Genomic DNA, 21,889 nt, shown 5'->3' with positions numbered 1-21,889 from the left:
GCGGGGCGGGCGGGGGCTGGCCGCGGACCAGCGCGTCACCCTGTGCCCAGGCCCGGGCTGGCCGGCTCCGAACGCGGGGCTCCGGCCCAGCGGCACCGCCTGTGGCCAGTGCCCACGCGGGCGGGCCGCAGAGGGAACATTCCGGGTGAACTGAGAACACTCCGCAGGATGCCCTCACTTTCGAGCAGCAGCGTGACAGACCGGGCTGTCCCGCGGGCGGGCGGGGTGAGGCCCTGCCAGGGCCAAGGAGCCGCTCGGCTGTGTGTGCTCTGGCCTGAGCGTCCGGGAAAGACGGGGCACCAGGCCACACCTGGGGCCATCAGCGCTGCCCCAGCAGCCCAGGCAGGACCCCGCATGCTCCTGCCGTCACCCCCACCCCGAACCCTGTGTTACAGGGAGGACACGGCTTCCACCGCACAGTCACTGCCCAGCAGGGCCCGGCTCCAGGCCTGGCATCGGGCCCTCACAGGGTGCCAGGCCACGTCCAGGTGACAGCCTGCACCAGGGGGCCCAGGACTGACCCCCTCCCCCAATGCCAGCATCAGCCCGGCGCCAGTCCCTGCTTCCTTCACTACCAGAGACCAAGGACCATGTGGAAGGGCGGGGTCTTCCGGAGGCTTCTTGGCAGAGCAGTTCATGGGGGGGGGGGCAGGGGGGACAGAGGAGGGGTGACCAGGCCCTGGGAGGACAGCTGGGCTGGTGTGAGAGCTGTGGGCTCAGGAACACAGGAGAAGGCCCGCCCACCACCCCAGCACCGACCTGGGCCCTGTGCCTGGCCAGGGGAGGTCGCAGCCGTGGCGACCGCCCCCCCCCCCACGCTGACCCTCACGGAGACTGGGCTCCATGGCCTCACAGCACAGGCTCCTCTCTATCTGGTTCCACGCCCGAGCACAGCCCGTCCCCGCTGTCTTTCCACAGGTGCACGTGGGGAGGGTCAGGTAACGGGCCTCCCGCCCTCCCCGGAGAGGCCGCTGAGGAGGAGGTGGCCCAGAGGGCAGCAGCGGGAGCCCTGCCCGGGTCCTGTCCCTGCCCGGGGTCCTGTCCCTGCCCGGGTCCAGTCCCTGCCCGGGTCCTGTCCCTGCCCGGGTCCAGTCCCTGCCCGGGTCCAGTCCCTGCCCTGGTCCAGTCCCTGCCCGGGTCCTGTCCCTGCCCGGGTCCAGTCCCTGCCCGGGTCCAGTCCCTGCCCGGGTCCTGTCCCTGCCCGGGGTGCGGTCCCTGCCCGGGTCGCGGTCCCTGCCCGGGTCCTGTCCCTGCCCGGGTCCTGTCCCTGCCCGGGTCCTGTCCCTGCCCGGGTCCAGTCCCTGCCCGGGTCCTGTCCCTGCCCGGGTCCTGTCCCTGCCCGGGTCCAGTCCCTGCCCGGGTCCTGTCCCTGCCCGGGTCCTGTCCCTGCCCGGGTCCAGTCCCTGCCCGGGTCCTGTCCCTGCCCTGGTCCTATCCCTGCCCTGGTCCTATCCCTGCCCGGGTGCGGTCCCTGCCCGGGTCCGGTCCCTGCCCGGGGTGCGGTCCCTGCCCGGGTCCTGTCCCTGCCCGGGTCCTGTCCCTGCCCGGGTGCGGTCCAGAGGGCCCGGCTCCTGCAGTGCAGACAGGATGCCGAGGGCGGCCTCGGGGACGGCCAGGTGAGCCCGGCGGGGGGTGGGGCCCCTCGGTGCTTTGAAAAGCCGGCTTCCTTGGCCGGCTGAGCTGCCTGGAGCGGAGGCAGCTCACAATGGCGGCCGGGCAGAAAGGGCCTCTGTCTGCAGGCTGGGCGTGGGGTTCGCCTCGGGTTTGCCTTGGCGGGGGAACAACTTTCCGCGCCGCCCCTCCCCCGCCCGCGCCTGCAGCTGGAGCTGTCCTCCGAGGGAAGGAGGCATTTCCTGTGTCCCCTCCCCCTAATTTCCCGGCATTCTTGGCAAGTCCAGAGGAGAGGCGGGAGAACAGGGAGGGGGCCGCCCGCCAACCCCTCGGGGCGGGCACCAGGGCAGGGACGGGGGCACACGGTGCCCAGAGCAGGCGGAGGGGGTCAGGGCTCGCCGTGGCTGCCTCCCCAGGTGGCTGCCAGGCCCGAGGCCCACAGGCGCAGGAGGAGGGGACGGCTCAGGCTGCCCGCACCCAGCGCCGGCTGTGGGCTGAAAGTGTCCGGCATGCGGGCCGGCCCGCTGGAGGCGCCTCCGGGACACAGAGGTGCCAGGTGGCAGTTCAGGTGACGGTCCCATCACCGCACGAGCCCCGCACACGCGTGCCACACGGAGCTGAGCCTGGCTTCCAGGAAGGGGGCGGGGAGGTCGGGGCAGCTGGGCTGGCGGCCACCAGGAGCGGCTGAGGCCTCCCAGCCCTCTCCCACCTCCCCAGGGCCTCCATCTGACCTCACTCTGCATCAAGGGAAGACGAGTTTCTGCCTGGTTCTGTAGGTCAGTGCCCGTCAGGGAGGGGGCCTGGGGAGGAGGTCCCAGCTGGTGTGGCGATGCCCCTGGGGTCACCATGGACACGTGTCTGAGGCCAGCAGAGGCCCTGGGTATCTCTGGGCCTGGCACTTAGTAGGGGGGATGCTGCTGCCACGCGGTGACCACCCCCCTCCGGGCCCGGAGCCCCAGCGCCAGGTGCTGGGCCCTGCATGAAGGCATGGCCGGGCCTGCAGGGGGCATGCCGTGCTGCCCTCCTGGCACCGCGGAGGACAGCCCGTCCCGTGAGCTGAGCGCAGGTACGCAGGCTGCGGCCGGCTCGAGGGCGGGAAGACGGCGCCGTGAGGCAGGAAGCGGAGTCACATGCAGATGGCAAGGACAGGGCGGCCGCCAGCCTGCCTGAGCTCCGCCCGCAGCCCCCGGCACCAGAGGGAGGGAAGCCCCTCGCACACGGCCGCTGGGTGCACACTGCTGGTCACACGTTGCCCTCGCTGGAAGCCGCCACAAGGAGAACGTGGACAAGGACACGGACGCACGGTACTGACGAACGAAGCAGGAGGTCACAGGCTTCAAGAAGTGTTATGCACCGAAACCGGTGTGGCTCAGTGGAGAGAGCGTCGGCCTGCGGACTGAAAGGTCCCAGGTTCGATTCCAGTCTAGGGCATGTACCTTGGTTGCAGGCACATCCCCAGTAGGGGGTGTGCAGGAGGCAGCTGATCGATGTTTCTCTCTCTCATCGATGTTTCTGACTCTCTATCCCTCTCTCTTCCTCTCTGTAAAATCATCATTAAAAATATTTTTTTTTTTAAAAAAAGTGTTACATTTTGCCCCGGCCGGTGTGGCTCAGTGGCTAGAGCGTCGGGTTCGATTCCCATCAAGGGCACAGGCCCGGGTTGGCGGCTCAATCCACAATAGGGGGTGTACAGGAGACAGCCGATCAAGAGTCATTGATGTTCAGACTCTCCTGCAGCCGGAGGAGGATGCTGGCCGGTGGCTGCTGTCCCGCCCCCGCCAGCCCGCTCGGCAACTTCCTTCCAGCATTAAAGGCGCACTAGAACGTTTCCACAAACAACACCCCACTCCTCCCGCCCCAGGCTGGGGACCAGGCCCTGCCCAGGTCACGTCAGAAAAATGAACCCCGTTTAAGACGGTAAACCCAGCCCCAATGAAAGCCAGAGGGCCACCATGTCCTGGATGTGTGCGACCTCTGGCCCTGCCCTGGCCCTGAGCCACCCCCCGCCCCGCCGCTCAGCACAGCTGCCCTCTGCTGCCCCTCCGGCAGCCACAGCGGCCCCCAGGGAAACCCAGGCAGAGGGCACCGTCCATCCCACTGCCCACCGCACGCTGGCCCTGGCCGGGTTCCACGTGCAGGAACACGTCGTCGGGGTCACGTGGCCAGTGTAACGAGGCTCTGCGTGCCAGGACACAAAAGGCCACGGTGTGGCCACGAACGCGGGGCCACGCGAGCGAGTGGAAGGACGTGGACCGGGAACGTACACACAGGCTTCGCTGAGCACAGCTCCAGAGGCGCGAGCAGCACAGCGGAGTGAGGGGCCCCCGGTGCTATGGGCATGGGCTGCCCGGGCGGGCAGAGAGCAGGCGGAGGCGCAGGGCGAAGGGCTGCCCACACCTCGGCCACGCCGCCTCCGAGGAATGACGCCAAGATGGTCCGTGCCCGCCACCCCCTCCCCCACAGCCACACGACACCCTCCCCAGGCCCAGGCCCGCAGCTCTGTGCACCCCCTACTCTGGAGCATCGAGTCCTTGGGCCGCCCCATCTTCAGGGCCACCAGCGGGGACTCCGCACAGGATCCATGGTCACAGTCACCGTGGGGGCCCCCACCAGACCTGGGGTCCACAGGCCGCACTCAGGTCAGAGCCTGAGACCCCTCGGATTCCATGCTCGGACCCCACACGCATGGGTGCCGTGCTGGGCCCGAGCGTGCCACCCTCAGGGCATGGCGCCTCCCCCCGCGGAGCCCGCGCACCGCCTCCCAGCTGCCGGGACGGGACCAGTGCCGGACGGCAACGTGACCAGCAGCAAGGGGGGCGGGCGGCCACGCCCCACAGCCCAGACTCGGTCCCACCACCGGCGCAGAGCGAGGAGGAACCTCGGCACCTGCCTCCTGCTGGCAGCTTCGCACAGAAGGGCCCGTGGGGCCACCCCGCCTTCACCCACAAAGAGTGTCGGATACAACGCCAGCCACCCCCCCCCCCGCCCAGCACCCTCTTCCAGGCTGGGCGCGGGCCGAGGCCCAGCACCCTCTCCCAGGCTGGGCGCGGGCCGAGGCCCAGTGGGCACCGGGGGCACAGGTGAAGGGCCAGAGGCCTCGGGTCGTTGGGAAGAGTGAGCCAGGCAGACACGTGGGCCTCGAGATGGATGTTTCTGGCGGGAGGCAGGCCCCGTTCACAGCGGGCAGCGTCACGGGCAGCAGCTCCCCGACCTCGGACCCGGGCTCCTGCTCCTGACGCCCCCGAGGGAGGAAGCGCGCTGCAGGCCGCTGGGAGCCGGGGCCTCGGGGTCACTGGGGCTGCGGGTGCGGGCGTGGCACATGGCGCGTGGCCAGGGTGCCCGCCGCCCTGGGAACAGAAGTGCCACCTGATGGGCCCGATAAACTGGGCACACGTGACAAAGGCGGGAGAGGAGACCGGCACTGAGACAGGCCCCGCACTGCCACAGGGCGCCAAGCTGCAGCAGGAAGCGAGTCTGGCCATTAAGCCACAGACGACAGTCAGGAGACGTGGGCGTGTTTGACTGCAGGGCTGGGGTGACCAGCAACAATGTGGAAATGCTGCCGCACCTGCCGGTCCTTTGTTTTTTTTTAAATATGTCTTATCGATTTTCTATAGAGAGGAAGGAAGAGGGATAGAGAGCTAGAAAAACCGATGAGAGAGAAACATCCATCAGCTGCCTCCTGCACACACACACACACACACACACACACACACCCCCACTGGGGATGTGCCAGCAACCAAGGTACATGCCCTTGACCGGAATCGAACCTGGAACCTTTCAGTCACAGGCCGACGCTCTATCCACTGAGCCACACCGATTAGGACACCTCCGTTATTTTAAAAAAGGTGCCAAGGGCTTCAGGCCGGAGCCAGTGCGTGCCCATCATCCTGCAGGGACCCCGGAGCCCGGACAGGGTGCTGCTCTCGGTGCCCCACGCGGACGGGGATGGGGACGGGGGCGGAGGCTCCGGGGCTGCGCCGTCCCCGTCACCCTGTACGCGGAGGGTACGCTCACCTCGCCCTGGTTTCTGGCCCGACCAGGACGGACAAGTGTCCCTGCTCCGTTTCCACCGCGTCTCTAAGCCGCTGAGACGGCAGCGGTGGCTGCCATTCAGGCCGCCCTGTTTCTCACCCTGAAAGGGCCTGTCAGAGCCCCCGGCCCCGGCCTCAGAGGGCGCGGGGTCGTGAGAACGGGAGGGCCGGCCATAAAAACCAGGCAGTGACCTTTCGACCCGGCCTCTTAGCAGGCGCAGTCCTGGAGCTCGGCGAGGGGCTGGGGGCGGGGTGCCCCCCGGCCAGGCCGAGCCCCTTCCCGAGGCCCCTCCGCCTGGCTGGCCTGCACCTGCCCACGGGCCAGGCCCCTGAAGCAGCCCGGACACCGGACAGGCACCACCCTGTCCCGCCGGGCTGGGGGCGACGCCGGTGGTCTTGGGGACCAGGTCCCCCTTCACGAAGGGGCTCTGGGAATCTGGCCGCAGCCCTGGTCCCCCACACCCGCCACTCGGCCACCAGCACAAACGTCAGCACATCTTGGCCCTGTGGCTGGGGGAGGGCCCCGGGGCACCCAAGTCCCCAGGAGCCCCTCGGAGTCAGGTGTGGACCGAGCCCAGGGGGCCGTGGGGCGGCGAGGCCCGGCACTGACAGGCAGAGGTGTCAGTGGGCACAGGGCGGCACCAGCAGGGCCTCAGCCTCCTGGGAAACTGAGCAACGGGACGCTGAGGAGGCGACCAGGCTGCCAGTGCCCCCGGAGGAAGGAGGCGGCTCCCCCCAACTCCCAGCAGACCACGGGGCCGGTACCCGCCAACTGGAGCCTTCGGGATGGGCCAGAGGCTGGGGAGGGGAGGCGTCAGCTAGGGGAGAGCGTGACCCGGCAGCCCAGGCTGGCGCAGGCCGAGGGGCTCCCGTGAACGTGTCTGTCCGTCCGAGGCCGTCCCCCGGCCGCCCGCTCTGTCCGCCCGGATTCCCAACAATGGGCCGGCCCTGCTCGGCCGCCGGCCGTACTGGGACCCCGAGGAGAGAGGGCGCTCGCTCCACCCCCGCTCCCGCTGGAGGGGCTGAACTTTTCACCCCCCGCCCAGACCGGGGGGAGGGCCACAAAGGTGTCTGCGGGGTGGGGGCCGCCGCCATCTGCACCCGCTCCCCCGCCCCTCGCGATGTGGATTGCCGTTTTACAATCGCCAGATGGCGGCCAGGGCCTGCAGGCCTCATCACCACTGTGACCGCCTGACCCCTCGTAAACGGGCCGGGCCCGGACCTGGGAGGGGCCGTGCAGGTCACCAGGCGGCGGCCAGCGTCCCCAGATCCGCTCCAGTGCGAACGGAAAAGAACCAGAACCCGCTGGACGGGCACCGGGGGCAAAGCCGACGACAGCCCAGCAAGTGCCATCCGGCCGGCCCCTCCGAGCAGGGCACGCCTGGCGTGGCGGCCACAGGCCTGCGCCCCGCCCGCCTCCCCTCGGGGTGACGGGACAGCAGCCAGGCCGCACGGCGGGTCTCAGCCCTCCTGGTGCAGGAGCCGCTAGTCGCCTGGAGAACCGCCCGGGCCGGGGCCAGGCACGTTCGGGAGCAGAGGCCCTGCCTCCACCTGGTGCCGGACGCCCGGGCCTCTCGTGTCCCCAAAACATGCCCAGCGAAGAGCCGCCGAGAGCCGCGGGGCACGCCCCTCCCGGGAACAGCCTTTGCCCGCACCGCGCAGGTGAGCGGACACGCGCTGACGCGGGGCCCGGAGCCCGGAGCCCACGCCGGAGTCTCCGGAGCACACGGCCCTGCCGTGGCCTGGCCACAGCCCACGGGGGCTGGGGCACAACGGGGCGCTCACGTGACCGCACCCGGGGGCAGCGGCCGGCCGTGCCTACAGCTCGGCTGTCCGGGAGGGTCCCCAGCGAGCCGCGCCTCCCCGGAGGGAGCCCCGAAAACGGAAACAGCCGGACCTGCCCGGCCCCCCGCCCCCACCGCGGCCACAGCTGTCGGCACTGCCCACACTTGCGGGCGGGCGCCCCGAGAGCACGTGGACGCCACGCCGAGCTGCAGCCACCAACCGGGCCGGCGCGGGCCCGTGCAGCTGCCAGTCTGAACAGCCAAAATCACGGCACTTTGTTCCCATCAGCTCTCGCTGACGCTGAAAAGGCGGTAATGGAGATGTGAACAAAACACACCAACGCAGCCAAATCACCGCAGAGAGGAAACGGCATCCGCTCACGGACACGCCAGTCAGCACAATTCAGCAGCTTCCGGAACCTTCCACCTCGGAGCTGGATTCGCTCACCTTCCTCCCCAAGCCACGCTCACCACGAGGACCTGCCACTCAAAGGCGGGCGGGCTCCGGCCCCATGGCTGCGCTCCGGCCGCCTCAGCTGTCTCCTGCCTCTCCGTTCCCCGTCGCTGACGAGGAGGGCGCGGACTAGAGGCTCAGAGTCCACGCTGTGGGGGCAGCAGCCACACTGCGCCGGGGCCACGTGCTCCAACACGCGCACTGGACACGGGGCCACAGGACACAGCCACTGCAGGCGATGATGCAAGAGACAGGCCATCACGGGGGCTCTAAGCACCCTGCCTGCTGCCCTGGGTGCCAGGCCTCCGAGGGGACCCAGGCGGACCCCAGAGAAGAGGGTGCACGGCTGGGGACCCAGGGAGACTGTGTGGCCAGGTCCATGGGAGGCGGGGCAGAGGGGGCGCAGGGAAACCCTCAGGAGGATGGAGGGGGTGGGCTGGGGCTGCGTGGCCCGTCCGCCTCCAGCCCCGTTCCCACTGGCAAACCGGAAACCTCCGACTCAGGGCCGGCTCCGGAGGAGGCTTCGCCACTGGCCCAGCGGAGCCCCCCAAACCTGTCTCCAGGGGCTCACTGCGCCCGGGACAGTGAGGGGAGGCCTCAGGGCCCGGAGACCCCGGCGCCCGCCGGGCCCCCCTGCGCGGCCGCGGCTGCAGCGGGAGTGTGAGCGCGACGAGGAGACCCTCGTCCTCGGGGCACCAGGAGGCGCAGACGGCGTCCCCCAAGGACACACACCGGCTCAGACACAGGCACACGGACACAGTGTCCCCGAACCAGAGGGGAAAGCCAGGCCGGTGAACCGCGCTGGGTGGCGGCGGGCGGGCAGCTGAGGAAGCAGCGGGAGAGCAGGCCCCAGGTGAGACCAGCGCCCGGCCAGGGGCCGCCCAGCACGGCCAGTGGACGGGCAGCTGAAGGGACCGGAGCAGGTGTGGGGGCAGGAAGAGCGGGAAAATAGTGGCCAAAAACCTCGGGAAAAAATAAATAAATAAGAAAACCTACAGCCCTAGCCAGTCTGGCTGCACCGAAGGGTTGCGGGTTCAATTCCTGGCCTTGGTTAGGGCGTGTGTGAGAGGCAACCAATCGCTGTTTCTCTCTCACTTTCCATCTTTCCCTCCCTCCCTCCCTCCGTCGCGCTCTCTCTAAACAAAAATAAAAGTAACGAAGAGAAGCTCCCTGTCCGCCCTCCGCTGGGAAGGCGCTGGCTGTGGGGGAGGCCCAGGCGGCGCCTCCTGCGTTTCTGCTCCGGCCGCCGGCCTTGGCTCCTTCCCGGCTGCTGGGCCCTTCCCGGCGAGGCACTCTGCCTCGTCTTCCGGGGACACTTGTGTGTGGTTTACAGCTTTTCCTCTTTTTTATTTCGTCACTCCTCACCCTAGGATGTTTTTTCCGTTGATTTCTTTTCCTTTTTTTTGAGAGAGAGAGTGAAAGGAAGGGGGAGAGACAGAGAGCGAGAGAAACATCCATGTGAGAGAGACACATGGATGGGTCGCCTCCTGCACATGCCCTGACCAGGGCTGGGGTTTGAACCTGCAACCAAGGTCCGTGCCCTTGCCCAGCCTGGAACCCAGAACTCACCTCTGAGCCACACTGGCCAGGCAATGAGGACACTTCAGACTCACAAACGCCGTCCCCAGCAGACCCTGTGCTGAAGGAACCGGGCAGAAGGAGCACCAGAAAGAAGGCTGTCATCTGTCTGTCTGTCCACAGGAAGAAGTAGGCCAGAAACGGTAGCTACAACGTAACCACGTCCAGTCTGTCCTCATTATCTAAGCGCCTGGAAGCAGCGATTAGGCACAAACAGCCACGCTGTATCCGTGGCTCATGGCCGTGGTGGTGGTGTATGACGGTGTATGGCGGTGTATGATGGTGTATGGCAGTGTATGATGGTGTATGACAGTGTATGAAGGTCCAGCAGGAGCAGTTGGCGAGCAGGGGGAGGGAAGGCCTCTCACAGCCAATTGCTGACGGTGGATGGTGGAAAGTGAAAAGGTGGACACCCAAGGCCCAGAGAAACCCAAAAAACGAGAACAAGCACAGCCAACCATGAGACATAATTATATCTAATATCAGTAATATGCAAATTAACCATCATTCTGTCACACCCACAAGCCAATCAGGAGCAAGTATGCAAATTAACCCAACCAAGATGGCTACAGCCACGGAGGGAGCAGGAGAGGCTTGGGTTTCCCTAGCAATGGAGGAAGCCAAACTTCCTGGCCAGCCCAGACCTCCGCTCCAGGCTACAAAGTTTCAATTATAGAAGATAAATAAGTCCCAGATACTAGGGCCTCTGCTTGGTCACTGGGGGGCCTTGGCCTGCAAACCAGCACAGGCCCCTCTCCCAGGCAACCCAACACCACAAGGGAATACCCACCATGATCCAAGACACCCTTTAGGGCAAACCAGCTGGCCCCCTCCCATGCACCAGGCCTCTATCCTATCTAATAAAAGAGTAATAAGCAGATTGACCATCACTCCAACACATAAGATGGCTGCCCCCATGTGGTCGAAAATCTTTCCTCCATGTGGACACAAGATGACCACCACAAGATGGCCAGCAGGGGAGGGCAGTAGGGAGGGACCAGGCCTGCAAGGGAGGGCAGTTGGGGGTGATCAAGCCTGCAGGGGAGGGCCGTTAGGGGCAAATAGGCTGGCAGGGGAGCAGTTAGGCATCAATCAGGCTGGCAGGGGAGTCATTAGGGGGCGATCCAGCTGGCAGGCAGACGTTAGGAGCAATCAGGAAGGCAGGCAGGTGAGCAGTTGGGAGCCAGCAGTCCTGGATTGTGAGAGGGCAGTCGGACATCCCTCGAGGGGTCCCAGATTGGAGAGGGTGCAGATTGGGCTGAGGGATGCACCTTCCCCACCCCCCCCAAGCACGAATTCCGTGCACAGGGCCTCTACTCCTATATAATAAAAGCCTAACATGCTAAGTGTCTGGTCATCCAATCAGGTGTTCAACCAATCAAAACACAATATGGTAATGATATGCTAAGGCCACTCACTACATGCTATGACATGCACTGGGGTAGACACTCCAACCAGTAGGTTACCTTGCTGCTGAGGTCCGGCCAATCAGGACCGAGTGAGATGGGCTGGACATGCCCTCGAGCCCTCCCGCGTCCCTCCCAGTCCCAATCATGCACCAGTGGGGCCCCTAGGCCTGGCCTGCGCCCTCTCACAATCCGGGACCCCCCAGGGAATGTCAGAGAGCCGACGGTGGAACGACTGGTCGCTATGATGTGCACTGACCACCAGGGGGCAAACACTCAGAGTAGGAGCTGCCTCCTGGTGGTCAGTGCACTCCCATAGGGGAGCGCCACTCAGCCCGAAGCTGGGCTCACGGCTGGTAAGCTCAGCGGCGGTGGCGGGAGCTTCTCCCGCCTCCACAGCAGCGCTCAGGATCTCTGACTGACGGGAGCGGGCCTAAGCCACCAGTCAGAATCCCCCAAGGGCTCCCCGTCTGTGAGAGAGTGCAGGCTGGGCTGAGGGGGACTCTCCTCCCCCACACTGGGCCTCTGGTGGAATCATAAAAAGCACCTGGTTACCCCAAGGAAAGCAGAAAAGCACTAGATAGGAAACATTTAAAGAAAAGGAAAAAAAAACTGCAAGATGAAAGATTCAGACCAAACCTCAGCAGTCACGTTAACGTTCGTGGTGGCGACACCCAGGGAAAGGGCAGGGGAGGCCGGGCGGGCAGGGCCGCAGCCGTGCGATGAGCAGAGAACTCGGACGGGGGGAGAGACGCAGCCGTCAGCAAGGAGCGTGAGGCCGTGCGTTTCGGGGCAAAGAGCGTGCGTCGGGGACGAGGGGCCCTCAGGATCAGTAAAAAGGCCGAGGAATAAAAGACACGGGACACCCACAAAAAACAAGCACTGTGTCCCTGGTAACAAAGCTGCGGCACACACGGAGCACGGACAGACAGCTCAGTGACAGCACAACCTCCGCTCCGAGCGACGCCATCGCCGGCGTGGGTGACCGGGCGCTCACCAACACCCGCCAGCACGGTGCCCCCAGGACAGGCCTCTCCCGGGAGGACCGTCCGGTGGACACACGCCTCCGCACGTTCAAAGGCGACTGGAAAGTGCTGCTGACCCCCAAGCAGAGTCAGGGTCAGGAGGGGGACCCCAGGCGCAGCTGAAAACCTGTGCGTGACTCCCGAGGCCCCCTCCCCGTGGACCGGAAGCCTTACCGACGATGCGTCAGCGCACACCGGCCCGGGCCCGTTACAGCCCGTGTTCTGACAATAAAGGCGGCCAAGAAAAGACCACGTTAGTTACCCAGGAAACCAGGAGAGAAAACACACATGCGTGTTTACTGAAGATGGCCGCAGAGACGCGGACCCGCGCCCGCAAACCCCTGCATCGCCCCAGCAGGTTCGGTCCAGTGGTTAGAGCGTCCGCAACGGCTGCAGGGTCTCGGGTTTGGTTCCAGTTAAGGGCAGGTTTCTCGGCTGCAGGCACACGCAGGAGGCAGCCAATCAATGTGTCTCTCTGACATCGATGATCCTCTCTCTCCCCCCTCCCCTCCCTTTCACTCGCTTAAAAAGAAAAAATATCAATAAAAAGTAAATATCCTCGGGTGAGGATTAACGAAATAAACAAGTAAATAAAAGGGTCAGCTGGATTTTGAACTGAGTGAAAATAAAACAACCTATCAGGATCTGCGGGCTGTCCCTAAAGCAGGACGTGGTTCTAAGGGACGTCTCAGATACGAGGCAAAGGCCGCCTGCAGTGAGCCATGTCGGGGAGGATGTAATGATCGAGACGCACGTCTGTGAGACAGGAAACAGAAAGATGGCGGGAAAGAAAAACCAGTGAAACCCACTCTGGTTCCGAGAAGATGAGGAGGGCGACCGGCTTGGCTGGGGGCTGGTGCCGCGGGTCCCCGGGATCGAGAGGGGACCCCGTGAACGGCCTCCTGCAGGCCATCCGCAGACTCGGGTGAGTGGGAACCTCCGGTGAACACACAGCTCCATCAGCGAGGGCCTGGGCGCCCGTGGGGTCAGAAACAATCCCCCCACCCCCCAAAGCCTCCACCCAACGGGCTGCGCGCTTCCGCGTCTTTCCAGAGGACAGCTCTCCGCTCAGGAAACTTCCCAAACATCCCGTGAGTCCAGCGTGACCCCATGCCAAACCAGACAGACGGTACGAGAACAAAACAACCACAGGCCCAGCGCCCTCACGAGCATCATTTCGGCAGCCCAGCTCAGCGCTGTCTGACCGGCACCGATCGCCGAGGACAGGCATGGAGGGAGCCGGAGATGCAGCGCGCCACATGGCGAGCTAAAGGAGGAGCGACGCGCGCATCAACGCGGAGGCAGCATCCGGCAGGACCCACACGGTTCCGGTCAGGGCCCCGTGGGCCGGGGCGGCGGGCGGGGTCCCCTCCGACATTCTCCCCCCCAGGGCCCGCGGCTCCTGTCTCTGCAGCCCCGCCCTGCGCTCGGCGGGCGGACACAGGCGTCCAGCCTGTGCCCGCTCACCGATGACATCACCACCGCGCAGACCAGCAGGCACATCCACAAAACGCCACCAGAACTGGTAAGCAAGCTGCAAGATCAGACGCAAGACCAATCCACAGACATCAGGGACTTAAAAGCTTAAAAACAAAAACTGTACTACCTGTGATAACATGAAAGGAGAAAAAGGAAATCCTTTTCTTCAAGAGAATGGACAGGCCCAGTCTGGTGTCGCTCAGTGGTCAGGATGTCAGTCCAGGAGACAAAGGGTCTTGGGTGGGCTCCGGGCCGGGGTGCAGATTCAATACCCGGCCCCCATCGGGGGGTGTGCAGGAGGCAACCAACCGACGTGCCTCTCTCACATCAATGTTTCTCTCTCTCCCCCCCACTCCTCCCTCTCTTCCTCTCTCCAAAAAATCAATTGAAAAAATGGCCTCTGGAGAGGACAACGGAACAATGACCCACTCAGGTGCTTGTTGCATCAGTTTTGCCTCTAAAATAACGACACAGCAGCCCTCCTGGACCCTCTGTGCTCCCGGACTCGGTCTGTGAATTCAAACAACGTCCCAGCTCAATAGCACAGCTCAACCAGCAGCACACGGCCAAATCTCCCAGGTCATCCCACCCTCCTTCCCGCCCACACACAGCACCCCGCCGGCGTGGCCCCTCCTCACACAGGGCCTCGCACAGCCCCTCTGGCTCTGCGGGCCCGGGCTCTGGCTGCCAGGGCCGGGAGCCAATAAAACTTTATTTACACAACCAGGTGGGGGCTGGCTGCGGCCCGGGCTGCAGAAGCGCAGCAGCAGCAGCAACAGCACCTGGGAAGTGATTCGAAATGCAAATTCTTTTTTTAAAAAAATATATTTTATTGATTTTTTACAGAGAGGAAGAGAGAGGGACAGAGAGTTAGAAACATCGATGAGAGAGAATCATCGACCAGCTGCCTCTTGCACACCCCCTACCGGGAATGTGCCCGCAACCAAGGTACATGCCCTTGACCGGAATCGAACCCGGGACCTTTCAGTCCGCAGGCCGACGCTCTATCCACTGAGCCAAACCGGTGCCGGCTCGAAATGCAAATTCTCAGGACCCACCTCAAGTCTAGGATCTGCAACTCTGGGGACTGGACCCCGAAGCCAGCCATTCTAAGACTTCTCAGCTCAAGTTTACGAACCCTGGCCTGAGACGCCGGCCAGAGGGACGGGCTGGCCAGAGCCGAGGAGCAGCAAAGCTGAGCAAGCATTTCTCAGGCAGCGCTGGGCCTCGGGCGGCCTTGGGGGAGCACACGTGTGCTGGCTGGGAACACGCACGGGAACCGCAGGAGAAGAGGCAGGAAGGGGGACGCCTCAGACACCCTCCTGGGGAAGGCGGCCGCCGGGCCCTTCCCCTCCCCACGGCCGCTCCGCCCATCGGGGACACGGCCTTGCCGCCCGCGCTCCGTGACGCCCTCCCCTCCACACGAACAGGACTGAGTCACCTCCAGGGTGAGTCAGCCGAGAGTGTGGGGCCTGAGTCAGGCGGGCGTGGCCGGGACCACACTCTGCCGTGGGCCCTGCAGATGAGGCCTCCGAGGACGGCGAGTCCCGTGTGCACACGCACACGCATGTGCACACACGCTGGCGTAGAGTAAGACATTCCGAGAGGATGAACCCTGCTCACCCAGGACGCTCTGGCTCAGGTCACACACAGCGGCACGCAGTGCTTTCACTTGTTTTAACGCTCCAGCACGTGCTCCGTGGTTTCAGAGCAAGGGAGAGAGAGACACCGATCGGTGGACTTCACACACGGCCTGACCGGGAACGACCGCAGCCTTTCAGCACACGGACGACCCAGCCAGCAGCTTCTCTCTAAAGCCCCTCCTTCACCACGAAACACAGCGGGTCCAGCAGAGCAGGAAGAGGTATCGGGCGGCGCAAGGAAAGAGAAACGCTCCCACCCGATCTCCTCCCAGACACGCCACACCCCGCTCTGCAGCGACCACGGGCCCTGGGCACCCGAGGGTGGGAGGCGGCCGGCCCCGCAGGGAGACGCCCAGGGGTGACACGCAAAAGCCGGGGTGCCTGCCGCCAGCCCCCCAGGAGGTGGGATGCTTCCAGGGAGCATGCCTCCAGAGAACGGAGCTGCCCACCGGGCCCTGCTGCCACGCAGCCCACGCAGCCCACGCAGCCGCAGCCGCGGCGGCACCAGCCGAGACAGCAGCCCGGGAAAACTGCCCCACAAGAGCCGCGTCCAAAACAAACCCAAGAGCTTGGGGAACCGAGGGAAGATGCTGCCAAGTAGCACCGTTATCCCGCGGGCAGGACGGCGGAGGCGGCGGCGGGAACAAAGCAGGCGGGCGCGCTCACAAAAGAAACCAGCGCAGCAGGCGCGTGACGTAAAAATGCCACCACAGCCCGGCCGGCGGCTCAGTGGTTAGAGCACTGGCCGTACCAAAGGGAGGAGAGGCAGCCATCCCATCGGTGCCCCCTTTTCCTCCCCCTCCCCTTCTCTATCAGTAAACACATCCTCAGGCAAGGATTCAAAAACAACACTGGGGAGGGGGGTTGGCGGGGAGGGGAACAGGCAGGAAGTGAGGTCAGAACTGCAGGGCCCAGGGGAACAGGCAGGAAGTGAGGTCAGAAGATCTAGGCCGTGATCGGCAAACCGCGGCTTTCAAGCCACATGCGGCTCTTTGGCCCCTTGAGTGTGGCTCTTCCACAAAATACCACGGCCTGGGTCTACTTTGAAGAAGTGGCGTTAGAAGAGGTTTAGGCTTAAAAACTTGGCTCTCAGAAGAAATCTCAACTGTCGTGTTATTGATGTTTGGCTCTGTGGACCCATGAGTTTGCCGACCACTGGGCTATGCCAGTCGGGCGAACACGGGCCCCTGGTCACAATAACGGGCAGAGGACGGATGTGAGCGCCGGGACAGGCCAGGCACGGCCACAGGAAGCAGCAGCTCGGGGACACCCCGCCCTGAGCCCTGCAGGCACCGCCGGAAGCACCGTCCGCCCGGCTCCTCCTGACCCTCCCAGCGGGCCGGCCGGGGCCGTGAACCAAGGGCACATCACACCACGTCCAAACCCGCTACGGGGATCAGGCCCTGGGCCCACTCGTGTGAAGATGGAGGCTGGGGCTGGACAGGATGGTCCCTGGAGGTCCCTCTCTGTCTCAGCTCCGCTCAGAGCCCCCCGGCAGGCACACAGCATTGCGGCCCCAGGAGCCCTGCGACCCGGGCCCAGGCCGCTCCGAGGCCCAGCACAGGGCGGCCACGGGCGCCTGTCGGGAGCTGCTCGCCCGCGCCCACCGGACCTCCTGTCGGTCGGGCACACCTCGGCCCGCCCTCCCCCAACAGCAGCCCCCTCGGAACACAGTCCGGGCACCGCGGCGCACACGGGCTCCGGGCAGAGGCCAGTGAACCCGGGACGGCGGGGAGGCCTCGGAGCGGGAGCCAGAGGAAGACGGGAGGACGGCTGGTCCCTGTAAACGGCCTGCGGCCAGGGACACGGAGCCAAGTTCACCTGCAGAAAACACGCCGTCAGCGGCCGCGCCTGCCGTCCCCACCCCAGCCCGAGGGAGAAGGACGCCAGGTCTCCAGCGGGGTCAACCGGCCGGTGACCTGGTTCCTGAGGGACGGCTCAGAACGGTGGGCCGCACGCTGCCATGAGGTAAGGGCGGGGGGTGGGGGGCTCGGGGAATAGACACCAGGAGAGACCGAGCCCAGCCGGCGGCAAAGGGGGCGATTTCGGCCTCAGAATGCCGGCACGAGCCCGCAGGCTCTAACTGGGTCAGCAGGATCCGCAGGGACACTGAGCCCCTGGGGGAAAGTTCACGGGGACAGGATGCCGACAGGGTCCAAAGTCCCCCACGGGTTACTCATTAACCAGGAGGGAAAGGCAGGCCCGCCCGGGAGCCAGACGGGGCCACCCACCTCGGGGGAGGGGCGGTCGGAGCGCCTGCCCGGAGCGCCTGCCCGGAGATGTGGAGGCGCCACCGGGCCCCCCACATGCACCCCTGCATCCCACCAGGGGCTGGGCCAGGCACCCCAACGCGAGGCCCCACACTCCGAATGCACTGGCGCCACAGGCGGTGAGGGGCCCGGGAGCGGGCGCGTCCCGCTGGGCCCTGGGCGGGAAGACTGCCGCGGAGCGTCACCCTGAGGTGCCCTCACGGCTTCACCAGAGCGGGAGACGGTCCAGAATAAAAGGCCGAGCCCGCCCGGCCCGGCCGGCTCAGCAGCTGAGCATCGACCAGGAGGTCATGGCCTGATTCCCGCCCAGGGCACGTGCCCAGGTTTCCGCTCGGCCCCTGGTGGGGGGCCTGCAGGAGGCAGCCAACCAGTGATTCTCTCATCCTTGATGTTTCTTTAAAAAAAAAATACATTTTTGTTGACTTCAGAGAAGAAGCGAGAGGGAGAGAGAGAGAGAGAAACATCAATGATGAGAGAATCACTGATCAGCTCCCTCCTGCACGCGCCCCCCCTCACCCCAACTAGGGATGTGCCCTTGACGGAATTGAACCTGGGACCCTTCAGTTCCCAGGGCAATGCTCTAGCCACGGAGCCAAACCGGCCAGGGCTCATCACTGACGTTTCTCTCCCTCCGCCCCCCCCTTCCTCTCTGAAGTCAATAAAAATATATTTAAAAACAAACAACAAAAACCGCTGAGCAAGGAGGAGAGGTGGGGTCTATGACACGGTGCCTGCCCTCCAGGGGGCGGCCGCCCCCACGCCGTGGACACGGGCGCACACGGGACCGCGTGGCCATCCCCACGCCGTGGACACGGGCGCACATGGGACCGCGTGGCCATCCCCTCGCCATGGACACGGGCGCACACGGGACCGCGTGGCCATCCCCTCGCCGTGGGCACGGTGCACACGGGACCGCGTGGCCATCCCCTCGCCATGGACACGGGTGCACACAGAACCACGTGGCCATCCCCTCGCCGTGGACACGGGTGCACACGGGACCGTGTGGCCATCCCCTCGCCGTGGACACGGTGCACACGGGACCGCGTGGCGAGAACGCGCTCCGGTGCCAGCTGGGGCCCCGCAGAGCCTCCGGTTCGTCGTGCGGAACGTGAGCTCCCTCCCCTGAGCCGGCGGAGACCTCCGGACCGCAGGCCGCCGAGGCCCTGCGTGACACAGCGCGTCACCGGCCCCTCAATGCACAGCCCGGGCCGTGGCCCAGCCCGGGACAGCCAGAGCCGAGTCCACTTGACGAGCAGGCGCCGAGGGCCGAGGTGCTGACCGCCGGGGCCCGTGCCGGTCGGAGGGCAGGCCCACGAGCCTGGCCTCGCCCTTCTTGCCCCAAACCTCCAGCGAGCGCCCGCCAGCGGCGGGACCGGAAACCGCGCCCCCACGCGGGTCCTCCGGGCGCGGCCTTTCCCGTCTTCTGTAAAACCCACCTTCCCCCATGAGACCTGCCCGGACTCCGCCTCCCCGTCAGGCCAGGCTGGGGGCGAGGAGCCCCCGCTGCTGGCTCCTTCACAGAAATCTCTGCCTGAAGAATGGCCGATCGCTGACGGGGAGCGGGCCTCAGCCATCAGTCAGACATCTCCCGACTCCGAAACCGACGCCAGCTCCCTCGCCACAGCATCGCCTGAAGGCTGCACTCGACAGGGAAGTGCCCCTCAGCCCGCCACGGGCACCGGCTCACCGCCACGGGCACCGGCGCACCGGCTCACCGCCGCGGGCACCGGCTCACCGCCCCGGGCACCGGCTCACCGCCACGGGCACCGGCTCACCGTCCCGGGCACCGGCTCACCGCCACGGGCACCGGCTCACCGCCACGGGCACCGGCTCACCGCCACGGGCACCGGCTCACCGCCACGGGCACCGGCTCACCGCCACGCTGTCTGCTGCACCCGCGGGCGAGGCAGGCTGTGTGGGCCCCCACAACCGGACCGCACACGGAGGCTCCGGCCAGATGCCCCCTCAAACGCCCACTGCGGACGCTGTGCAGGGAGGCTGGCCAAGACCCCGGGTCCTCCCCATCGGGGTGGCCAGTGTGGGCACGCCGGTCGTGGGCAGCACGGGCCTCCGTCTACGAATGTGCCCGCTGCCGGCACACCCCTCGGTGCTCCCCCTCACAGCGCCTGCTGGTGTCCATCGCTGCCTGGCGGGCTGTGGGGGCGCCGTGCCAGCCCAATGTGCCCACACGGCCCAGCGGGCGCCGGCCAGAGGCCCGGGCTTCGCTGGCAGAGGGAACCGGCCGCGGGGAGCCTCGCCCTCTCCATCCTCCCGTCCACGTGCAGGCCAGCACCCCAACCCCACCCCACCCCCTTTTCACCGGCGGGGAAACCGAGGTGGGACCTGACATAACCCAGCGCCCAAGAGAGGAAGTGGCGGGCCCCGGGAGTCCACGCCCTAACCACTAGACATGCTGCCTCTCCAACTTCTAGAAACTTCTCCTTGGCTCGAAACACCAAACATTGCACCACCTCGTCCTTGCGCAGGGAGACGGGGAAGGAAGGAGCAGGGCAGTCGGAGCTGGAGAAAATGATTTCTGCGGGGGGGGGGAGGGTTGAGGGGGGGGGCAGCTGAGGGCACTGCCTCTCCCCAGCACCCTTCAGCTCCAGCAGGGCCACCCTCACCCAGCAGGTGGGGCCCCACCAGTTTTGCAAAACAAAAATCCAGGCTCCTCCTTCCAGAGCCACTGGGGAGGGGGTGCCACCCTCACACCCCGCCCGCCCCCGTCAGCAGGGAAGACAAAGCTGGACGGGGAGCAGGAGGCCGCCCGCCCGCCCGCTCTCCGGCTGAGGTCCAGGCTTGCTCAGACTCAGGCGGCCAAGACGGGCGTTTGGAAACCAAGGAACGGAAATGGCTGCCACGGCTGAGTCATCAGTTCCATCAGCACCGCCGGGAGGGGCCGCAGGCAGCGTGGGCACCGCCCGGCCCGGCCCAGGCGGCTGTCCAGGCCCAGTGCCGCGGCCGGCCATGCCCTCGGGGAGGGGGAGGGGCTGGCTTTCTCCCGGTTCTCGGCACAGCCACGTGCCCAGCTCGCCGCCCCGCGAGGCCGGAGCGCTCAGGCCGCCGGTCACCACGGCCCGGCTCGGCGGAGGCCGCGGCCAGGCCGTGCACCGTGGAGGCCGGAGGCCGGAGGGAGAGCAGGAAAGGCGGCCGGTGGTCCCGCCGCCCCAGCTGCGTCCTTCCCGGAGCCGCACTGGACGCAGCTATGGGCCGGTGTGCACGCCCCCCGCTGCCCCCCGCCGCCCCGCGCCCGGCCGCCAGGAGCAGCCCAGCTCTCCTCCCGGGACACGCACTGTCAGGCTGTCCGGGTCACGGTGGCCGGCGCCAGCTCTGGGTCTGACGTGCTCGGTGTGCGATTAAAAAGGAAGGAGCCCAGCCTCTGGGGGTGAGATGGCCCACCTGCCCACCCCCCCTTCCCGGGAGCCCCCCTCCTCTCGCTCTCTTTAAAGAACTTCTCCCGGCCACGTGGCTCCGTGGTGGAGCGTGGACCTGTGAACCAGGAGGCCACGGTTCGATTCCCGGTCAGGATCAGAGGCGTCACCAGCGGCCGGGCACACAGTAGGGCTCCTCACGGAGGACCTCTGCACTCAGGCGGGCCTGCTGCCCACTCCCCCCAGGGCCCCAGGCCCCAGCAGCCGGGCAGCAGCACTGCGCCTCTAACAGCAGGGCCGGGCACACGGGGGCCTCCTAAGAAGGCGGGTCCCAGCTCACGGCTGCTCTTGCCTCCAACGCTCCACAGCCCGGCTTCGCGACAGACGGACGCTAAGCCATGACACGCACAGCACACGCAACGGGACTCACCCCCACCGTGCAGAGCGCGCACGCCGAGGCCCGAGTAGGCACCGCCCCACAGGCCGCACGCGGTCAGCGCGCACGGCCAGACGCTCACGTCGCTGACCACCAGGCAGGCAGCTCCAGCCGCAGCGAGGCCCTGGCGGTGGCTCAGTCGCTTAGAGCGTGTCCCGATGGGCCAAGGGTTCGATCCCGGCCCAGGGCACAGACAAGGAGCAAACAATAAAGGCATCAGTAAGCGAAACAAGCCCATTTCTCTCTAAGTCAATAAATAAAACTTTAAAAAACAACAACAGTGAGACACCAGCTCACAGCCACTGGGACGCCCACCATCAGAAACACAGAACAGGCGCCAGCGAGACACGGAGAGCAGAGCCTGTGCCGACTGGTGGGCTGCACACTGGCGCAGGCGGGACAGAGAACAGCGGGGCGGGGAACGGCGGGGCGGCTCCTCAGAAACTGACACAGAATCACCACCGAACCCCCCACTCCACTCCTGCACCAACGCTCACAGCACTGCTGCTCAGTGGAGTCGGACGTGGAAACAGCCCCGTGTCCAGCGATGGACGAACGGACACGCGGACACACACACACAGGAACACCCGGAGGCTCCGACGTGGCGACGTGGCTGGGCCTCGGGCATGCTGTGCTCCGTGGCATTAGCCCGGCTTGGAAAGACGGAGGTTGTGTGACCCCTGAAGGGGTCAGGTCCAGGGACAGAGCAGCCGGGGGTGCAGGGGCCGGGGCAGGGGGGAGCGTGACAGGGCAGAGGTCACGGGGGGCAACGGGAGTTCTGGAGACGGCGGCTTCGGC

At 66.1% G+C, this 21,889-nt stretch overlaps 1 protein-coding gene and 1 long non-coding RNA gene across 3 annotated transcripts in view; both read right to left on the bottom strand.

The window, feature by feature from the left end:
* Positions 1-21,889, bottom strand: part of SKI (SKI proto-oncogene) — a 47,708-nt gene that overhangs the window by 14,801 nt on the left and 11,018 nt on the right. The window lies entirely within an intron of this gene.
* Positions 1,556-21,105, bottom strand: LOC118732038. Its single transcript, XR_004992027.2, has 3 exons — positions 20,750-21,105; positions 5,846-5,850; positions 1,556-1,568 (listed from the first exon to the last, which is right to left on the bottom strand). It is a non-coding gene; the product is annotated as an uncharacterized LOC118732038 (long non-coding RNA).

This window comes from Pipistrellus kuhlii, unplaced genomic scaffold, assembly GCF_014108245.1.
Source record: "Pipistrellus kuhlii isolate mPipKuh1 unplaced genomic scaffold, mPipKuh1.p scaffold_m20_p_34, whole genome shotgun sequence".
Classification (NCBI taxonomy): Eukaryota; Metazoa; Chordata; class Mammalia; order Chiroptera; family Vespertilionidae; genus Pipistrellus; species Pipistrellus kuhlii.
Note: the sequence above shows the minus strand (reverse complement) of the source record. Positions and strands in the feature narration are given on the sequence as shown.